The sequence below is a fragment of the Phascolarctos cinereus genome, unplaced genomic scaffold (assembly GCF_003287225.1).
Source record: "Phascolarctos cinereus isolate Bilbo 61053 unplaced genomic scaffold, phaCin_HiC Scaffold_1;HRSCAF=81, whole genome shotgun sequence".
Classification (NCBI taxonomy): Eukaryota; Metazoa; Chordata; class Mammalia; order Diprotodontia; family Phascolarctidae; genus Phascolarctos; species Phascolarctos cinereus.
In genome coordinates this window covers 99749699-99762466 of record NW_027555514.1, presented here as the reverse complement: position 1 = coordinate 99762466, position 12768 = coordinate 99749699, and the positions used below count along the sequence as shown (strand labels likewise).

Below are 12768 nucleotides of genomic sequence, written 5' to 3'. Positions count from 1 at the left end.
AGAAAGATTTATGTGAAATGGTGCAATGATGTGAGTAGAACTAGAAAACATTGTACACTGTGACAGCAACCTTTAGAGATGACCAGCTATGATTAACTTAGTTTTTCTCAGCAATAAAATGATCCATGACAGTTCTAAAAGGCACAATACAAAATGCTATCCACGTCCTGAGAAAGAAGTAATGCAATCTGAATGCAGATTTAAACATACTATTTTCACTTTCTTTTTTTTTCACATTTTTTTTCCCTCTGCAAACTCTAATTTTTTTCAGACTGTTTCTTGGTTCACACCATGACTAATAAGGAAATAGGGTTTACATGATTTCATATACATAACCTATATCAAATTGCTAACCTTCTTGTGGAAGAGGGAGGGAAGGGAGGGAGGGAGAAAATTTGGAACTCAAAATTTTATTGAAAATGGATGTAAAAATTGTCTTTACAAGTAATTGTGAAAAATAAAATACTATTTAAAAAAAAAAGAAAAACTATATTTAACTGTAACCAATAGGCATGCAGGTATTTTACATGTAAGCATGGGTACATGTAAGCATCCTCCTGGAAAGCCAGGAAAACAGACAAAGCTGTTTCTATTGCTTGTCTAGCCTGGGGTATCTTTGGGAGTCTGAAATAGAATCCCAAAATCTCGCAGTTGGAAGAGACCTCAGAGGCCATCCAGTCTAACCCATGCTTCCACAAGAAACCCTTCTACAACTTGTCTGACAAATGGTCATCCAGATTTTGTTAGTATACTTAGAGTGAATGAATCTTACTACCTCCTCTGGTAGTCCATTTTACTTTTAGACAGCTCTCAGTATTAGGAGGAGGCAGCTAGGCAGCTCAGTGGATAGAGTGCTAGGCCTACAGTCAGGAAGACTTGAGTTTAAATCTGGCCTCAGACACTTACTAGCTTTGTAACTTTGGACAAGTCACTTCATTTCTGTTCCCCTTAATCCAATGGAGAAGGAAATGGCAAACCATTCCAGTATATTTGCCAAGAAAACTGTATTGACAGTGTTGGTGTGCAATGGTCCACGAGGTTACAAAGAGCTGGGCACAACTGAACAACAAAATTGTTAAGAAATTTATCATTACTTTAAGCTTGAATTGGTCTTTTTTTGTGCCAATTTCTACCACTGTTCTGCTTTCTGTGTTGAGGGGAACAAATCTAATTCTTCTTCTACATCCTAGCCAATCATTCACTTCAAGATAGTTATATTCAAAGGCGTGAATTTATCACATCTCAACCTCATTTGTACATAGTTTGCATGCTGTCTCCCTCTTCAGAATGTGAGCTCCTTGAAGTCAGGAACTGTCCTTTGCCTTTTTCTTTGTCCTCAGCACAATTGTTGCACTACCTGAAAGTAATGATCAACAAAGAGTCTAGACACTGTATTTCATGAGATTATTGAGCAAAACTGCCCTGATTTAAGAATTAAAGTTTAAAATAGAAACAGAAAAAAATTCACCAATCACTACCCGAAAGAGATCTTAAGATGAAAACTGGTAGGAAGATTATAGCCAAGTTTTGAAGCTGTCAGGTCATGGAGAAAACACTATATGCAATTAGAAAAAAAGAACAATTTAAAGACTATGGAGGTACTGTCAGGATAACACAAGATTTAGCAACTTCTACAATAACAGAACAAAGGATGTTGAACATTACATTCTTTAGGGCAAAGGAGCTGGATTTGCAACCAAGAATAATTCATCTAGCAAAGCTGAGTGTAATCCTTCATGGAAAAGGGGCTCTCAGAATTCATGATGAAAAGAGCATAACTAAACAGAAAATTTGACGCTCAAAGAATTAGAAGTCTTCCAAATATTCCTGATGAAAAGACTAGAGCTCAACAGAAAATTTGACCTTCAAATACAAGACTGAAGAGAGGCATAGAAAGGTAAACAGAAAAGTGAAAACAACCCCAGCAACATATTATTAATATGGGCAAACTGTTTACATCCCTACAAGGGAAGATGACACTTGTAACTCCTGAGAATTGTAATGTTATTATGACATTTAAAAGGGGGTATACTTAAACAGAGGGCATGGGTATAAGTTGACTTTGATGTGATGGTAAAAAATCTAATTAAGTGGGGAAAAGGGATTGTACTGGAAGAAGAGGAAAGAAGGAGGCAGACAAGAATAAATTACATCACATGAAAAGGCACAAAAACCTAATAGAATAGAAGGAAATAAGGGAGGGTGATCAGCACTGTTTGAATGTTACTCTCATTAGATTTGGTTGAAAGAGGGAATAACATACTCAGTTAGGTATAGAAATCTAACTTACCCTATAGGAAGTAGGAGGGGAAAGGGAAAAGAAAAGGGAAGGGAGTGAATAGAAGGGAGGAAAGAAGTGGAAAGGATAAAGGGGGAAGAAAAAGGAGGGGGCTAATATAAGTGAGAGCAGACTGAGGCAGGTGGTGGTCAAAAGCAAAACTCTACTGAGAAGGGAAATGGAGAAAGTAGAGAGAAAAGCTTAAACAGGGCTGGGAAGATTAGATGGAGAGGAAGACACAGATTGCAATTGTAACTGCAAATGTGAATGGGTTGAACTCTCCCATAAAATGTAAATGGATAGCAGAGTGTATTAAGAATTATAATTCTACAATATGTCGTTTACAAGAAACACATTTGAATCAGAGGGCACACACAGACTAAAGGTAAAAGCCTGGAATAGAATATATGATGCTTCAGCTGAAGTAAAAAGAAAATAATGGTAGCAATCCTGATCTCAGACAAAGCAAAAGGAAAAATAGATTTTATCAAAAGAGATAAGGAAGGAAACTACATTATGGTAAAATGTATCATGGATAATGAAGTAATATCATTACTAACCATATATGCACTAAATGGTATTGCATCAAAATTTTTTGAAGGAGAAGTTAAAGGAGATACAGGACAAAAGAGCAAAAGTATACTAGCAATGGAAATGAGTTACCCTGATTATGCACCTTGTGCATCCTTCTCTCAGTGGAGATATGGCAGCCCTATGTAATGGAGAATATTTCTTGTCCATTATTTTGCTATGCTATCTAATGAAATGTCCTTTGCTTTGGATGAATGTAATCTCCGGTTATTTTGTAATGTCATGTGATGTCATTTTGAGTGAAGACTGACCCACAATGTGCCTAGAACCTGGCTCAGCTGTGAGGACATACAATGTGAGTAGAGACATAAGGATTCTCATTTGTCTCCTTTTTCCTTAGTTCTCTTCTATCCCTGTTTTTTTTTTAATTTGTCCTTCATCCTCCCTTAACTCTCTTTCATTGATTTACATAGAGTGCGCTGTTTGTGCTGACAGACCGTCTTCCACTTTGCTTCCTTGATGTTCTCTCACTACCTTGCTATACCAGACCTGCCTCTGGCTCATCCATCCCCGCTCCCAATTCCTGAATTGGCTTCTCTGAAGCATTATCATAGAACCCTAATGGGATAGAACCACTGATTGAAAGTTGGAAGGGCTCTCAGAAGTCAGATAGCAGAACCCCTTCATCGTACAGATGAGAAAACTAAGGCCCAGAGATGTTGAGAAGTATAGTTTTTGGCAGAGCCAGGATTTGAATCCAGCCCTTCTGATTTCACAACCAGTATGCTATGCATTGTGTTGCTTTGCTTCTCATTTTACTTATAGGGCAGAGTTGGCTCTGGGTAAAATGCAGTAGGGGAAATTTATGCCTTCTTTCCATGACACCCCACCTCCCTCTTCTGCTTTCAGTAACTCATAACCTTCATAGTTACTTATCCCCAGGTTCTCAGAGTACCTCTTTTCCCTACTCCTGTACTTAACCTTATGGGATACTTTTTCTCTGAGTAGAGACCTGTCCTATCTCTTTCCTTTTCCCTTCATGGAACCTCACCTGTCCTGTTTTACACTCCCCCAGGGCCTTGCTACTGACTGGGATCAGGAACAAATTAAGGCCAAAGTGTTAATTAATCCTATTTTTGTGGGAAAAATGGAGAAATGTGGATCGAGTGATTGTGCAATTAGGGAGATTCAGAACTGGTTGGATGTTGGGATCCAAAGAGATGAAATAAGTGGCTCAATGTTAACCTGACACCTACAAAATGAGACTGGATATACTAGTCACAAAGAATAAAATTGATGTGTGATTCCAGGGCATGAATGTACAACTAAGTGTTTACATTATAGACAGCAGGATGTTTAATAGTGGGGATGGGAGCAGGCAGTAGATAAGTGCATGAATGCAAGAACAGGAGTTGGGGTAGATCTGGGGGAGCCTTATAGCTAGCTATAAGGGAGGGAAGCAGGATGGGCAGGGAAGAAGGATGCATTTTAGCAGGGTTCTTGAAGGTGCCAGGATGGGTAGCCTATATCTGGATATTTCCTTGGCCCTGGCTCTGGTTAGAGGAAGGCAAATCAAGGATAAACAAGTAGAGACTGGGTTCAGTGAATGATTTATGTTAGATTTGCATTAGCTGAGGTGGTAGTATTCTATTCTAATCCACATTTGGCACACAGTATCCTCCTGATCCTCCACTTTCTCTTACAGCTGGGATCCTGCATAAAGTAAAGAGAGCTGCTGAATCCAGGTAGAATTTGGTTTTCTATCAAACATCTTCTAGGTAAGTTATTCTATAACATCTGAGTCTCGGCAGATGCTCAGTAGAGAAAGAATGCCCAGCCTACTCAATCTCTTCTTCATTATCATCTTTCTCCTGGAGTCTATGGTAGCAATCCTAGGAAATGGTTTCATCATCATAGTGCTGGGCAGGGAGTGGGTGTGATGTTGGACCTTGCCCCTGGTGACATGATCCTGGCCAGTCTGGGCATCTCCCACTTCTTTCTACATTGTGCAGCAGTTCTTAATGACTTACATAATTATTTCTCTTCAAATATCAACAGTCTATACTTTATTATTTTCTGGGCTTTTAGTAATGACCACATTCTGATTTACCACCTGGCTTGCTGTTTTCTACTGTGTGAAAATTTCTTCCTTCACTCACCCAATCTTCTTGGCTGAAATGGAGAATTTCCCAATGTGTCCCTGGCTACTGCTGTGTTGCCTACTGACACCCAATTTGATATTTATCTCTTCTTTTATAAAGACCTATTTTGTTTTCCAACTGCCAGTTACTGGGAATTACTCAGAAAAGACCACATTGGACGAGAAAACATGGGCATTATGGAGGCATATTTTGAAATGTCTACAAATGTTTATTTTCTTAATTCCTTTCCTCTCCTTCCTTGCCTCCACCATCTTGCTCATTTCCTCCCTGTGCTGACACTTGGGAACATGCAGCAGCACAGTGCTGGTCCTTAGGATCAGAGTATTCAGGTCCACATTACAACCCTAAGTCACTTTTCTTCTTTTTCATCCTCTATACATCATATGTTCTGCCTCTGATCATTGCCCTCACAGCAGCTATTTCAGTTTGCACCACTTGGTTTTGGGTATGGCAGGTAGTGATCTGTGCTGGCATCTCCATCCATCCTGAGTTCCTGATCCTGAACACCTCAAAAGTGAGAAGAAGCAAAATCTGAAGAAGATGCTTCCTGACCCAGTGACTTCATGAGGGGAATTCAGCTCCGAAGTAATTAATGCCAGTGATAAATATTGAGCAATGATCAATGTTGCTATTTGTGATATAGATACACAAGAGTTAGAAAGGAAGGAAGAGAAGGAATGAGGGAAAGAAAAAGATATACATAAGTTTATACACACACGCAATACACACAGTGGAGATAAAAGTGTTTTCTCTTCCTACCTCAGGAGGTTAGCTAGAGAAAAGTACTTTGTCAATCTCAAAGTGGTAGAGAAACAGAATTTCTTGCTATTCCATCTTCACCCTCTTTAGAAACCGAGAGTGTCTGACAATTGCCTCTCACAGTCCAGCTGAAATGTATCATGGGCTTCAGCTGACCACAACTCTGTCCCCATTGACAGACCCTAGACTGTTGTCATTGGACTCACCCCAGATGATTATACTCAAAAGGCTTTTTCAGTCATGGCCTGACCTTCTTGGTTGCTTTCCTGATTCATTTCAAAATTTAGCTTGAAACACACCTTCTATTCCCAGTACAATGTCAGTTCCTTGAAGGCACTACTTTGTGTCTTTGGACCCCTAGATGAGTGGAACTGCAGGTAAAGATTCAGCCTTTGTCAGGAAGACCTGGGTTCAAGTGTAACTGAAGACACATGTTGGCTGAATGACTCCGGGAATTGACTTAACCTTTCAGGCCCTATAACAGTCTTTTAAGATTATAGGTTGCTGAGAAGGTGCTGATCTGCACTGGGATTTCCCTATACTAATGAAATTGCAGGTCCACTCTTCTTGCTCCTCCTTCTCTCCCCCACCAAAAAAACCAAAACAAAACTCTTATCACCTGAAACAATACCTTCAATCAATGAATATTTGTTAAGTCTCTATTATATGCCAAGGACTACTAGCATTTATAGAGCAACTTAAAGTTTGCAGAGTGCTTTACGAATGTCTTTTTAGCCTTATAATAATCCTTGGACGTAGGTGTTATTATTATCACCCCTATTTTCAACAGGAAGAATCAGTGGCAAACAGAGGTAAAGTGACTCTCCCATGGTCACACAGACAATAGGTGTGTGAGGCTGGATTTGAACTCAGGTCTTCCTGATTCCAGGTCCAAGAGTTGATCCACTGCACCGCATAGCTGTTGTAGAGATATGAAGAAAGAAATGAAATAATCCTTCTTCTCATGGAGGTCATATTCAATTGGAGGGGTGTCACACATAGTGGATACTTAATAAATGTTTGCTTAATGAAGGAATTTATAATTAAGACATGTTCAGTTTAAGCATAATGATGTTTTTCCAGACTATCTCTGCTCACCCCAATCATTCTGCTGATGTCCTGCTGCAGTTCCAGCCTCCATAATGCCCTCCATGACAGGAAAAAGCTTCAGAGGTGAGGATGGTGGAAGGAGCTCATTCATTACTCTGGCATGACAGAGAAAATGAGCCTGAGAATATGAAGAGAGAGCAAGAAACATGGTACCCTGCTAGCAGAGACGGCATCTTCCTCTTTAAGCTGTCTGGTCAGGACTTTGATGCCCAGATTGTGATAGGAAATTTCTCTTCTCATTTGGGTGTTTTGAGAGAATCAGAGGCATAAATGAATTGAGCTCAATGGAACTAATCACTGGGATGTGGCTGTCTGGAGCTGTGACCCAAGGGGGATATAATTTATTTGTGCACAATCCCTCCTTCCTACCTCAATTCATTTAGACACAAGAAGGTTTCAGTGGTCTGAACTGTGAGTGAAAACATAGGAGAAAAGTCTTTGTTAGCTCCTATGGGAACATGACTCAATTAAACTGAACTTCGGGCTTTTGGCATAGCTGGGGGCGAGGGAAAGGGATGTAATGGAGGTGATGCAGCTCAGGAACATTCTTGCTGGATATATCACTGTTGTTTGTTTAATTCATTTGTAATAGTCTGATTACAGTCTTCAGTAAACCATCACGCCTTAAGAAGGGGAATCTAGCAGTGTGGGAACATCAAACGATCTAGCCAATTGGATAATTTATATGAGAAATCACAAAGTAGTATGAGTCTGGGATAGCACCCAGAATATAATGGTGTGCAGAGGAGGGTGGCTGCTGGCTCCCTATAGGCCTGAGAGATGCCTAAGGATCTGGGATGACTCTGGACACCCTATCCTGTTGGGTGGTTCATATGACATGTGGGGAAAATATTTAAGCGATAGCAGATATAGCATGGACCTCACTACCAAACCGTCTAATGCACTGGTCACAGTGCTCTACTTGGTGTCATGTTAGTTGCTTGGCATTTGCATGTTTGAATTTATTTATTATTGTTTCTTGAATATAATAATGTCTGTATGACTTACAAATACTCAGATAGTTCCACTTTGATCTAGCAATGGCACTACTAGGGCTATATCCCAAAAAGATCATACACATGTGAAAAGGATTGACATGTACAAAAATATTTATAGCAGCTCTTTTTTGTGGTGGCCAAGAATTGGAAATTGAGGGGATGCCCATCAGTTGAGGAATGGCTGAACAAATTGTGGTATATGAATGTAATGGAATACTATTGTGCTATAAGAAATGATGAGCAGGCACACCTCAGAAAATCCTGGAAAGACTTACATGAACTGATGTAGAGTGAAAATAGTAGATCCTGGAGAACATTGTACATAGAAACAGCCACGTTGTGTGAAGACTAACTTTGATAGACTTAGCTCTTTTCAGCAATGCAAGCATCTAAGACAACTCCAAAAGACTCATGATGGAAAATGCTATCCACATTCAGAAAAAGAACTGTGAAGTCTGAATGTATATTGAATTATATTATTTGATTTCTCTCTCTTTTTTTTGTTTCTTTTTCTCATGGTTTCTCCTACTGGTTCTAATTGTTCTTTGCAACATAACTAATGTGAAAATAGCTTAATATGAATGTACATATTGAACCTATATCAATTTACATGCTGTCTCTCCCTAGAGGGGAGAGATGGAGAGAAAATTTGTAACTCAAAATCCTGCAGGAGTAATTGTCGAAAACTACAAATAAGTAAATAAATAAATCTGTCACTAAAAAAGAAATTCTTAGATAGTTTTGTTATTTTATGCATTTGGCACTTCCTGTGTTGTGTGATCTGTGTTGCAGATCACATTTTGTACATGCCTGTGTATTTCCTGTGATCTTGTCAACATATTCTCATACATTCCTGATAGGGGTTATGCCCAATGTGTGATGAAGGAAGACCTTCTTCACCTTCTCCCAACATCTTGAAGATACCATGGAGTATTCTGCCTGTTTTTTTTTATCATACTTTTCCTTTGCCATGTTATTATAGGACTGGAATTTTAATGACTCCACTTACAGGTCTTCCCTCCTCCCAGCAAAAACCTACTTGATTCTAGTTTCACTGACATAGCTTTCTCATCTGGGGGTTTGAAAAGGTCCTAGTCCAGTAGAATCAGAGCCTCTTAGACTTGGTGTGTGCCTGCTACTATGTAAGTCTCCGTACCCACATGACTTGTTAAGCAGATGAAGTTTCCAGACGGAGAGCAGGAGGACCATGGCCAGAGAAGCTAATAATCATGTTGTATATTCTTGTTCTGTTAGGCCAAGGTAAACCTCCTCCTGTATTAAATATTCAGTGACTTGTGAGTACCTCCTTTTGTCTCCACACTGAACTTGCATCAAGAGAATACTAGCTTTAGAGCCATGTCAGCAACACATGTGACCGGCCTATCTTCCCTTCCTGACATGCAATTTCTTGACAACATCCTTTACTCCTGTTCTTTTTTGAAACTTCTCTTTGGCTCTATGTTGAAGCTTGCTCACACTCACCATGTGCTTTTCCATTGTCCACTGCTTTGTTCTCATTTGTAGTTCTTAAGAGGCAATGATGTTCCATTGCCCTATAGCAACATTGGTAATAAATTAGTATTGGAAAGGTGGTTCTTTCTCATCATGGGAAACCCATGAGAAAAAGACGTTTTGCAGAAGAAGAAAGTATTTCACTCAGGTTTGAACAAATAAGAGATGGAGAGAAAAAGGAAATGTCCATTTCTCCATTTCCCCCACCTTTCTCCTCTCCAGAAAAAATGTTATAGTTTATTACATAGAAGATGTTGGTAAATATGAGTTTATCACTATGGAGTGAGGAAATCCAAATATTTGAAATAGCAAAAATAGAAATAAAATCATAGACCTAGGAGGAACCGAGTCATACTTCCCCACTTGGGGAAATGTGCCCCTACATGGTTAAATGACTTGCTCAAAGTAACACTGTTATTCAATAACTGGTAGTTCTGGCACAAACGAAAAGGGGAAAGAGACAAGAAGAGTAATAAAAAGGAGCCAAGAGTTGTAAAGTGAAAAGAAGGAAGAAAAGACACTTGAATATCTTGCAGGAGAGGCCTGAACCAAGAGCAGGGATGGTTTTTGGACATCTGAAGAGAAATTCCCTGCTCAGCTAAGTACAAATGTATTCTACACACCTGGGTTATGTAAAGTATAAATAATCTTTCACCTGTATATATATTTATTCATCACATTTTTCTGAGTTCAGAGCTTAGTCCAGGGCTTCGCATACAGCTTGTTGGTTGATGCAGACAGAGTTACCCCCTTCTAAATCTGGGTTACAGAATGTGGTCTCTGATTTGTCTTTTAGGTAATACTGATTATGATGAAGATAAAGATAGTAGTGATGATAAAAATGAGTGAAATGAATTTAAACAGAAAATTTTTTGGTAAATATTTTCCATATATAACATACGTGTACATATTTATACATATATATATATATATACACACACACATAGATTCATACATATGTACATATATACATACACGTATTTTTTTCCCCCAAGAGCTCTCATCTTAGGGATGGTGTCCATATTCTAGTTAATCCTCATTGTTTGTAGTGAAGTAATCATGATGAACTCAAGAAGGGTAGCTTATATTTGTAAGGGGCCAGCCCAGTGACTCACTCTAGGCAGGGGCCCAGGAAACAGAGGAGCTGTGCTTTTGATTTTTGGGGTTTTTTTTGCCTTGCACATGTGTAGAAATGTACTCTTCCCATTGGATTGGAAGCAAATAGAATACAGGCGATCTTTTGTCTGTATGTCAGCACATGTACGTTATAAACATTTTGTTGAGGATGCTGAGGATGATGAAGACTGACATCTTGTGTCAGAGACAATCCCGTAACATAGAGAACCTTAATTTTGGAAAATTTTCTCATTATTATAGCTCACAGTCGCCACTCAGGATACCTGAGGAAAGTACACATTGCAACCCCCTTTGCCTAGAGATCAAATATTCACTTGCAGTCATGCAGTATAAGTAATTGCATTATATTATTATTTGGTAAGATGCAAAACAGAATAGAATTCTTAGAATGAATCACAATTTGTTCCAAAGATAGCTCTGTCTCTTTTCTCTGTCTATTTCTCCTCCCTTTCTCCCCCCTCCTCCTTCTCTCTCTCCTACTCTCTGTTTATTCTCTTCCTCCTTCCCTTTCCCTCTCCATCTCCTTCTGCCTATACTGTACTTACATCTGTATCTGTATCTATACCTATATCTGTACACATATTGGTGTCTATACCTATATCCATACTTATCTACATCTTCATGTCCATCTCAATTTATTTCTCTAATCTGTATGTATCTATAAGCAAAAAGTATGAATATTACTCCATCTTTCTAGTTTACCCATGGTTCTGTAGCATAGACCATTGTCTTCATTGTTGGGCCAGGCTAGAATATGTTTCCATAATGATTCTCTGGTCTTTCTTACCATTTCCCTAGTTCAAGAAGAGGGCAAAAAGAAAAATCTTCTTGAGTCCTTTTCTTCTCTCCTTGAAGATCCTTCTTTCCCTCTCCAAGTTACCAGTCCCACTAGTCACCATAAATACTCCTGGGAAAGATACACTTTATTTCTTCTAGTTACTCAAAAGTGAAAAGAAGGAGCAAGAAATGTACAAAGAGTCTGTTAATTTGTACACAACAATACACTTTGTGAATTAGCCATAGTCTACACTATGATTCCTATGTCTACCAGACACACTGTAGATTTTGATAATGCATTGTTTTTTTGCTAGGATTCTCTTTAAAATCGGTGTGTCATATATCCTTAGAAACCTAATAGTTTGTAGTGCCATAATTAGACTTTATCCTCAACCCTCACTCCCAAACCAAGCCCCTCTGACTGTTTCATCACAGGGAAGGTGTAGAAAGTTGGGCAGAGGGCAGTCCAGTCATGGAAGTAGCTGTGCAAGAAGCAGGGAAAGCTTGTTTTTTAGACAGTCTGTCATAGCCTAGCAGAAGTTAGGAGGGAAAGTGAGCTTGGACAAAGATGAGCCATGGTAACAGGAGAGTGCTAGTGGTGGCCTGGGAGTGGCCCCAGCAGGATGGGACAGCAGAGGACTTCAAGGGAATTCATGAGATGTAGAGGGTGAAAGGGGAAGAACTCTGTTCTCTGGAGGTAGCATTCCTCATTGGATGTCGGCACACTGGGATAAAGCCCTCTTCATTCCATGCTGGTTGGAGAACTGATGGCTTTCCATTTCCTATGGGATAAAATCTAAACACCTTAGCTTAGCATTTAAAGCCCTCCATAATTGGTCCCTTCCAACTTCTTCCACCTTATCTCACCCTCCACAACTTATTCCCTAAAACAGCTGTCAAAATGTCCCATTCTTTGTTCCTTGAACATGGTGGTCTACCTCTATTTAGTTATTCCCTCTGCCTGGCATGCCCTTCTGTCTTCTATCAAATTATAGAAATCCTATATTTCCTTCAAGGACAAGCTCTAAGTCCCATCTTCTCTATGAAAACTTTCTTGACTTCCCTAGTTTTCAGCCATTGTTTCTCCCTGGGAACTCCTGTAGGACTTATTGACTATACCATTTATTTGCCACTTAAAATGTTCTTATGTTGTTAAATATTTTTGTCAGTATATGCTCTTGTCTGCAATGAGATTGTAGGCTCTTTGAAGGAAGAAGACACATGGGAAGCCTCTTTTGAGTCCTTTGGACCTGGTGTAATACCCTCCCAACAGTTGATACTTAGAAAAATGTTAGATGGTGATTGAGAAGCAGAGTCTAAGTTGAATTTGTTTTTGTATCCTCAGCAACTAGCATTGGAACTTGTCCATGCTAATAAATGCTTCATAAATGCTTGTTGAATAAATGCTGGTTGAATAAAACAGTGATAATGCTGGGTGATATTGACTATACTAGAATTGAAATGCGGGGAACATCAGAGATGGGAGTAAATCTGGAATAGAATT

The 12768-nt window shown here is 39.2% G+C and overlaps 1 pseudogene; it reads left to right on the top strand.

Moving 5' to 3' along the window:
- Positions 1-4638: 4638 nt before the first annotated feature.
- Positions 4639-5538, top strand: LOC110216190 (taste receptor type 2 member 134-like; annotated as a pseudogene).
- Positions 5539-12768: the final 7230 nt, after the last annotated feature.